Source organism: Lissotriton vulgaris, chromosome 6 (assembly GCF_964263255.1).
Source record: "Lissotriton vulgaris chromosome 6, aLisVul1.2, whole genome shotgun sequence".
Lineage (NCBI taxonomy): Eukaryota > Metazoa > Chordata > Amphibia > Caudata > Salamandridae > Lissotriton > Lissotriton vulgaris.
The window spans coordinates 616,140,021-616,149,461 of NC_141694.1; the positions used below are offsets into that span (position 1 = coordinate 616,140,021).

The 9,441-nt window shown below is 46.1% G+C and overlaps 1 protein-coding gene across 2 annotated transcripts in view; it reads right to left on the reverse strand.

Annotated features, from left to right (window-relative positions):
• KLHL32 (kelch like family member 32) overlaps positions 1 to 6,285 on the reverse strand; it is a 911,371-nt gene extending 905,086 nt beyond the window's left edge. Inside the window, exon 1 of one of the 2 annotated variants that reach the window (XM_086926629.1) lies at positions 6,100 to 6,285. The gene's annotated coding sequence lies outside the window, so the exon portion shown is untranslated. Of the gene's footprint in view, positions 1 to 5,912; positions 6,057 to 6,099 lie in introns of those variants that run through there. The other variant, XM_086926630.1, reaches the window with a different exon arrangement.
• Between the last annotated feature and the right edge of the window lie 3,156 nt (positions 6,286 to 9,441).

Sequence of the window (9,441 nt, forward strand, 5' to 3'; positions counted from 1 at the left end):
TCATGGCATCAGTGCTGCTACAATTTTGCCACTACAGTGTCACTGCTCAAGACAACTACAGCATGGCACCACTGCTTGCAATCACAGCTGTTCCACTTCTTATTTTCAATGGTCACCGTTCCAACTACACCACTAACTTCTCACTGACGTATCGCTACTTTTAGTCGCTATTGTAACACTGCTATGAGATGTGCTGTCACTACATCACTGATCATCGCAACACCAATGCTCACATACCAAGACCTACTACAGTGCAAATCCTATGCCCTTAAAGTTTGTAAAATGGGGTAATCAACAGCAAAATCCTTCCCTACAAAGGTAGTCTTTATCATTTCATGTAACAAAATATATAACTCTAGACATGTATATAGAGAAATACCAATCCAGCCTTAAACGCATTTAGACTTCAGCATCTGAATTTCAAAATCAAAATGACAGGCCCGCTGCGTTTATTATAACTTGTTGTAATAAACAGAGCAGACCTATGGCATCAGAAATATAATTCCTAGTGAACTAATGAGGCCTCTAGTTATCATCATTGGCTTGTCACCATACCCAACTGAGGCCTCCTGTACGGACCTTAACCTTTCCCACAAGGTAACCAATAGGCATGCAGTCATATTATTACATAGTATTTTAATTTGCAAACTGTAATTTTGTGTACTATCTTTTACTAAGACCGCCTAACAAGGATTCTGACAGTGCACATCTTCAACCCCATGGATTGTAAGAAGGGCTAACTAGCACCAAAACCGTTATCTGCTACAGTAATCTGTGAGCTTCTATGTAACACGCTACCTATTTGTAGGCTTTAATGTAGAATACTAACAATCTACTCTTAAATGCCCATTGACTTTAAATTATGATTTTCACAATCAAAATGTCAGTTCCTACTCTCTTTATTGTAATGTTTCATTGTAAACCACCAGGCCTATACTACCTCCCCTAAAAGAACCTAACAAGGATTATTGTAGTGCATATCTTTCATCCACTGTGTTTGTTCAGGTGGATCAGCAAAACCCTTGCCTACTTCAGTAATCAGAGAAATTCCCGCCTACCGGTTTTACTAGCAATCAATCCTTTAAGCCTATTAAGATTAACATGATTTTCACAATAAATAAGTCAGACCTACTGGCTTTGTCATAACATTTCATGATAAACAGATCAAACCCCTGAAATCTGGAAAGACTTTCCCCAATCGATAAAAGCTATACCCTTTATACCTTTCCAACTCTGCCCTATTCAAGTGCGCATAAACTAACATCCTTCATGCACATAGTAATAAAAGTACAAATATGTAAAAAAAATATAGCTTTCACAACCCCTTTCAACAGGGCTTAACAAGAATAATCACATTCACATTTGTCAGAGGGGGCGGCCAATGCCAAAACCGCTGCCTACTACAGTAATCTGGGAGAGTATATATAATACAATTCTTGTCAGTAGCCTGAAACACAACGTGATAACCAACCGTTCAAGGCTTACTGGCTTTAACATGTGTGTTCGATCATAAATAAGTAAGACCAATGGCCTCTGTCATAACGTTTCAAAATAAGGAGACTAGACCTATGGCATCAGACATAACATTTCCCTGGGCACGAATGAGGCCAATAACCAATTCCGGCCTACAGTACTGAGCCTAAACTTTTCCACAAAGCAACCATCAGGCACTCAATCATAAAATAGAATGGCACACAAAATTACAGTTGGCGTGCATATTACTAATGCTCCTAACACAGCTTAGCAAGGACTCTCATTGAGCATCCATGGTTTGTCAAACGGAGTAACCAACTCCAAAATCCTTGATCACTACAGTAATGTGTGAGAGTCCATGTAAAAAAACAATAAACGATCTATAGACATTATAGAGTAATAACAAGCCACACTTAAATGCCTATCAACTTTAAAATATCATTTTCACATTGTCATACCTAGTGCTTTTATCATAACATTTCATAATAAACAGATCAAGCCTATAGCCAATATCATTGACCTGCCACCATAACCAGCTCAGTCCTGCTGTATCACATTTAAGCTTTGCACAAGCCATAAAGAGCAATGCAATAGTATTTTTATTGGAAACACTCAAAATCGGCCAAATCAAATTGTGTTCTAAGGGGAACTATTGTGTGGGTGGACCCTAAACTCCTGACTTAGTAGTACATTGAAAGCTCTTGTGTATGGTTCCCATAAGGTCAAGCACCAGCTATACTGCCAAGCCCATAAATAAAAATTCAAGTAGATTAGTGTTGCTTTGGGCATCCCAAAAAGCTCACAAAACTAAAGAGAGGTGCTTGGACTCCAATACATTTCATATGACTGCTCTCCTTCTATCTGTACTACTGCCACAGAAAACAAACACTAAATGATCCAGCTATCTAAAACACTTTAACGGTATTACAAATCTATGTGCGTGCCCTTGAAAGTTCAAGCACAGGTAGCCATACTGCGACTGGCTCCGGCAGGGGAATACATAAAGTAATCAGAGCAGTGTGGAGGGGAAGCACTTTATTCTGTGGAAGCACACAACTTTTGCCCAATGAAAATAATCATAATACTGATCGGGGGCTGTTAACATCACCAGAGATCTTTATAATAATTTAAGTGTCATCTGCACAAAAGTCCTAAGCTGAAAATGGTGAGCCAGAGAAACGATTCAAAAACTGAAAATTAGATGACACAGTATTGACCCCAGCCCCCACGGGACATCACACAATGAAGTTCTGACTGGTAAAATTAAAGGGCCAACCAACATTTGGTGTGTTCTGCCTGCAAAGAAGTTACAAAACTAACCACTACCAAGATAAAGTTAAATCTTACCACCTTGGTTTGCTAACCACCACAATGTGATGGCTCACTGTGTCATATAGCGCCGAGAGATTCAATAAAATGAGAGGTACGAGGAAGACTATTAATCGCAAAGCGACAAAAGTCATATAGAGCTGCCACCAGTACCAACTCAGTACTGTATCTAGGGAGGAAACCCCTTTGTGTGGGGTTTCTTTTTAAGCGTTCATTAGCTGCTACCAGCTAATATAACAAAAGAAAGACTGCTGTCTCCCATAATTTGGCCATGCAAGGGAGTTGAGAAATAGGGGGCATTTGGTATTGTCAGAGTCTACATCAGCTAATAGCTCACTGAATTCCTGGAAGAAAACCACCTACTCGACGTCTCACAATCAGGATTCCCTGCCATCCACAGCACTGAGACTGTACCAATTGCTGCCACAGATGACATCAGAACCCTCCTCGACAATAGAGAAGCCATGGCCCTGATCCTCCTCGAACTCTCTGCTGCATTTGACACCGTCTCCCACCAGACCCTCATCGACAGATCCCACAATATTGACATACAGCAAAAGGGTCTCAGGTGGATCGCATCTTTCCTTACAGGATGCACCCAGAGGATCCGACTGCCTCCCTTCACCTCCGCACCCAAGGACATGACACTCAACTAATCCTCTCACTTGCGGAGGACCCCTCCAAAAGCCAAACCAACTTCTGCAACACCATAACCAACGTAGCCAAAAAAATGTAAGTAAGAGTGAAAGGTCTGTTTCCACATATATAACAGTTTGCCCCACTTCACCACTTATTTGAAAATTGGAATGTTGAGCGCTCCAATGAAAACAATGAAGTGCTCATGGCTTCTAATGGCCGGTAGAAGCGTGGAGCATCAACATTCCAATGTTTTGTTCACAGCTGTTGCTGCGAACAAAGGCCTCACGGGCCGAGGGGATTTTAACCTCCAAGGGCTCCATGAGGCCTTTGTTTTACAAATTAGAACATTCTGCCCTCTAGTGGCGAAATGTTCCAACATCCTTAGACCCCTCCCTAGTGGCTCTACTGGCCAGTAAAGGCCCGCTCCCTTGTTAAAAGCTCTTGTCTTCAGTTCAGGCGTTTAATGCTGGAGTAGGCCTTTAATGCCCGGTAGAGCCCACTAAGGTGGCCTCTAAGTCTATATGAGAAATCCCTCCTTATCAGTGCATAAAGTATTACAGTCATACAGATGAGGCAAAAAAAGCCTTATTTGAAAGATGGAAGACTAGTCCATTCTGTGGTTGGGAATAAATTGCTCACGTCAGTAAAGGGACCGATGTGAGAATCTTCTGTTCTGAGGAGCTCTGGTGTTGAGAAAATCTGTATATCATCCACATTTCAGCACATACTATAGGCAATAACCAGTCATGTTGTGAGAGGAATTGTGCACAACAGAACATAAGACCTGTCTACGCCATCATAAAAATCTAATATTAAATAAACTACCAGTTATTTCTTCTGTTGAGAAACCTACCCAACTTCAATTAAGGTCTGTGCTCCTTTGCTAGAGAGTTGATGTTTTGTCCCCTGTATCATGATCAATTTAATCTTATCAAGCGGGTGAGTAATAATTGGCTATATGCTTAGTAGAAACATACATAACAAAGGAAAAGTCGAACAGGTGTGATAATAAATAATTTATCCGCGAATGTGAATGCGTTTCTGTTCCCAGAGCGGGAGAGGGGCAAGAGGAAACCTACTGAACAAGTAGGAAGGTAAGTAAATGAGTGCTGCCGAGGAACCACGGAGTTTACAACACAGCTTGCCATTGTGTCTGCGGCTTACCCTGGTTCACCATCAGAGCACAGGCCCAAACTGTAAAGCCAATGTATGAATAATACTCAGGTTAACTCCTCCAGGGCATACTTGACAGGGATGTGTGCTATGCGCACTCACCTATTAAGCACACGTAGGTAGGTAGTCATGACACTGCCTAGCACACCACACATCCACTTCTAGTTGTGACTCCTGTTACTGACGGGAAATGTTGGCAACAGTTTCCTTGAAGTGAGGGTCAAAGAGGATCCCTCTAAAGCCCCCCCCAAAAAATCTATGGCGGAAGTGTTATAAGTGCAGTCTCTTTGAAAGCACTGTTTACTGACACAGCAAAGCTACACCACTGCATACTTACTGCAGGACCTCTCGCTCATCTTCATTGCAGCAACACTCAAACCTTCACTACTGCAACACCACTGCTCACTTTCACTGCAACGCGCATTTCAGTGCACTGCAGGTCTCTGTAATACCGTTGCACCACCAATGTTGTCACTATGGCACAACTGCTCACTGACCCCCCAAACGCTATTTGTGTGTCACAACCAGAACCACTGCGATCGTTGCAGTAACATCACTCATTTTTAACTGCAGCCCACTGAAAAACGTCACTATTGAAACACTGCTCATTTCTGCTGGAGCACTACTGCCTAGGTTTTACCCCTGCTTTATCACTGTAACAACATTCTCAGTGCGTATTCGCATTACAAAACTACTTCTCAATGATATTTGGGAATTTCACGGCTGCAAAACTGCTGTTTCAGCAACTAACCGGTGCCACTGCAACACACTCGATATTCACTTGAACACCACTGCTACTTTAGTGCAACTGCCCTCTCCACCGATATACAGCACTGTAACGCCGCGTCGCCACATAACCAATGACTGCAATCACTGCAACTTCACCGCTAACCAGCATCTCTTCCCCGATGCTGGCTGTCCGTGCAGAGCCGTGACTGGCTGTTAATGTGTCATCACTGCTCCAGCACTGCCTCCTGTCACTTTAGTACTGGTGTTTACTATCACTGCAAACTCCACTGCCCACTGTAGAGCCGAAAGCAGTGGCTACTGTCACTGTAACGCCAATGCTAAAGTAGCACTAGATACCCACTACTGCCATGCCAGCCCCATTATTCACTTTCAGTGCACAATCGCCGTTTTCTCTGGCTGTCGCACTGCAGCTCACTGTTACTGCAATGCAAGTGCCCACTAGCACAGTAGTGCAGTATCACGTCCACTGTCACTGCAGCGCTACTGCCTACTATCACTGGCCACCGCGCGCCATCAAGGCATCATCACTTGTCACTGTCCTCACTCACCACAGCCCAGCGCTTGCAGTGCTCACTGTCATTGCTTTCTGTCACCGCTCAGTTCGCTGCTCGCTTTCACTGCGTGTGATACTTGTCACGGCTCCCGGTTAGCACCCTCCTAGGGCTCCGGGTTCAACCCTACAGCGGATGCCTGGTCCTGCGGCTCCGTTCACTGAACATGCCGCGGTGCGCTCACCTCAGAGGCTTCGGCAGCAGGTGTCGGGAAGATGGCTGGGATGGAGGCAGAGGCCGGACTGCGTGCGCCGTGGTCCCAGGCGGTCTGCCCTGTGCAGCGCGGGGGTGCCGGGGCTGCGGGGGTCCGCCGGGCCGCAACCTGCGCTCCTCGGGGACGGCAGCAGTCGGTGCCGCGCGCTTGCTCGCGCCTGTGGCCAGCATTGCCTGGGAGGAGGGGGAGCTGCTCCGCCTTCCACTCCTCTCTCTGGTCCCGCCCTTCACTCTTTCTGCTCCACCTTCTGCTCGGGGAACCGGGGGGCCAGGTGCTGGTTCGTCTCCAGGGGTGGGCCTGCAGTTACCAGCCCCTGCCACCCGTCCGCGTAAGTGTCCTCACCTGCCCGCGTGCAAGGCGCCCGTGCAGCCAGAACACCTGAAGCAATCACTCGCATCAACGCAGAACAAATGACAGTTTATGTTGTGTTTTTCCTCTTTAACATCTCGTTTCTATTTTAAAATATCCCCCATACATGCTATTGGTAAAACGAGCCATGCTTCGTCCAAGAAACAATCATACCTCTCTTTTCCCCCTCAAACCTTGAGGCATCCACTGGAATAAGAACGTTTCTTTTTCGGTAGCAGCTTCTGCTGTCTCTAAGCAACAGCGGTTATGTTGTGTAAGGTTTTTTTCAAAAATGTAATTCTCGAGGAAAGCTGCTGGGCCCTCATTACAGTATAATAAAAACACTGGCTGAAAGCAAAAATATGTTTTTGGTCTCTAAAAAGCACACATCGCTGTTGCAGTCCGGTCCCTGACTCTAAAAGTTTCTACTTTGTGTGTGGGTGTGCTCTTTGGGAAATGGGAGGATGCTGTCACTCATATTGAAGTTACCCAATGGCTGAAGTGGGCTGACCAAGAGGCCCATGCAGTATGCAGTAGTGGCAGAAGAAAAATATGACTGTCGCAACAGATCAATGGATGAAGAGGGCTGGCTGAAAAGCTCTCTAAGTGAATATATATTTCAGCAGTCCACTGACCTTTCTAGTGGACAGTTCCTTTCGCTGCACAGCCCCGCCTGGTAGCTGCTGCTGCCTCTGTTGCTGCTGCTGACCCTCTGGTAAGGAGTTCGAGGCCCTCCCCCACCCACAGGCTCTCGCCTGCGCCTCACTCCTCCCAGGCCTTCAAAACGGACCTCAAAGTTCTCCTCCTCCAAAGACACCTCCAAAAGTAATTTCACGCCCTCTCTATTATCTGAAGGAAGACATCCCATTATTGAAAATTCTATTCTCCATGACTATGGAAGTGCCTTCCCAGTGTGTTCTTGTGGTTGGAGTGTTTGCCATTTATTGTAGTATTATCCTTGTACCTGTGTTTGGTACTCTTTTGTAACACGCACACACCACTTTTCTCTTGTAACACACTGTTTGCTACCTCTCACATTTTGTTGGCTTTTGACACTTGCACAAGTGCCACCTTTGCCTATGTAACGTTTGCTCCTGTGCCTGAGTGTCTAGCATATATTGCAGTATTATACCTCTAATTGTACTTTGTTTTCTTTTGTAACCTGCACACTTGTCACTTTTTCCTCCTGTAATGCACTGTTTGCTACCTCATGTATTTTGTTTGCTCACAATTATCACTTTTACCTCATGTAATTAACGTCTGCTTTTGTAATTTGTTCACTTGTAATTTTCTCCTCATGTATCATTACAGTTCCTATTGTGAAGCACTCTGATGCCTTCGGGTAAAGTTCGAGCTATGTAAAAACGCATAAATAAATAAATACATAAATAAATAAATAAAAAATCCCTAGTGGTTGAGCGTCACTGCTCTGCGGCGGGACTGCCCTGCTGTCTCCATTTTTTCTGCCTCTTTTGCCTTTCTACTGCTTCTGCCCTTTTCTGCAGTTTTTTCTTGCTTTTTGCACTTTTTCACTTTTTGCACTCTTTGCCAATGTGATACTGGCTCTCCCGCCCCCTCCAGTGACCCTTCCCGCATTTCTCGCCTCCTAAGAGCTGTCCTGACCCCCCTCGCACACTACATAATGGCGGCCACTGCACAGTGAAAGTGCAATCCATTGACCTTTTTATGGACGGCTACTGTCTCTGCTGCTGACACTCTGGTCAGGAGTTTGAAGACCTCCTCCACCTGCAGGCTCTCGCCTGCGACTCATCTCTAGTGGTAGAGCGTCACTGCTCTGCTGCTGGACTGCCCTTCAGTCTCTCTTTTTTCTGCCTCTTTGGTCTCCACCGATACAACGCCAGCACACTCCTCGCCCTCAATACAGGACTCCATAGCGCCTGCCACCTCGCCTCACCGAAGGACACACAAGGACCCTTCTCCTGCCAGAACTGCAGCCACACCTTTTCCCAAGCCAGCACGCCCGCTCCCAACACCGGCCAACCAACCAACAGCGCCCCAGACTGGCTCAACTGCATCTTCCTCAACATGCGCTCCCTCCATAAACACGCCACAGAAATCTGGGATCTCCTTGAAGCCACCTCTCCTGACATCGCCTTCTTCACGGAACCTTGACCAACCCCTTGACTGGTCATGACATCGCCACCGACATACCCGATGGCTAGAAAATCACCCGCAAGGACCCCGCCAACTGACCAGGAGGAGGCATCGCCATCGTCCACAAGAACACACTCCGCCTGACCACTCATTCATATGACCCAATGACAACCATGGAACACCTCCATTTCCAGATCCAGACCAACCCCCAACATCACCCTTCATGGCACCCTTGGCTACAGGTCTCTCAGCTCCCTCCCACCCTTCTTCGACACCATCATAGACCTCATCGCACCCCAGGCTTGTGCATCCACCAATTACATCCTACTCAGTGACCTTAACTTCCACCTAGACAACCACAGTGCCCTAAGAAGATCTCATTGCCTTCTTCAGCACACCACCAACATCAACAGACTCCAACACCTCAGCAACAACCTTCACCAATGTATCTCCAACTTCTCCGACACTCTGGCAGCCCTCAAGAAGACACCAGGCAAGCAACACTCCAAGAAGGCCAGCTGGTGCGCTCCCGCCTTCCACGAGTCCAGATGCACCTGTAGACGACTCAAGCAGAGATGGAGGAACAATAAACCCTGGAAACTCATGCAACCTTTCAAACCGCCATCAACACACACCACCTCCATCCCAAAACCACAAAGAAAACTGCCCTCTAAGACGGCATCAACGCCAATGCACACAACAGCAAGGAGCTCTTCACCATTGTGAAGGAGTTTGCCAGGCCCAACAGCGAGACCACAGACATCTCACCCTCACAAGACCTCTGCAACAAATGTAGCACCACCTTTAACCACAAGATCAGGCAAATCTACAGCTTCGACATCCAAGACC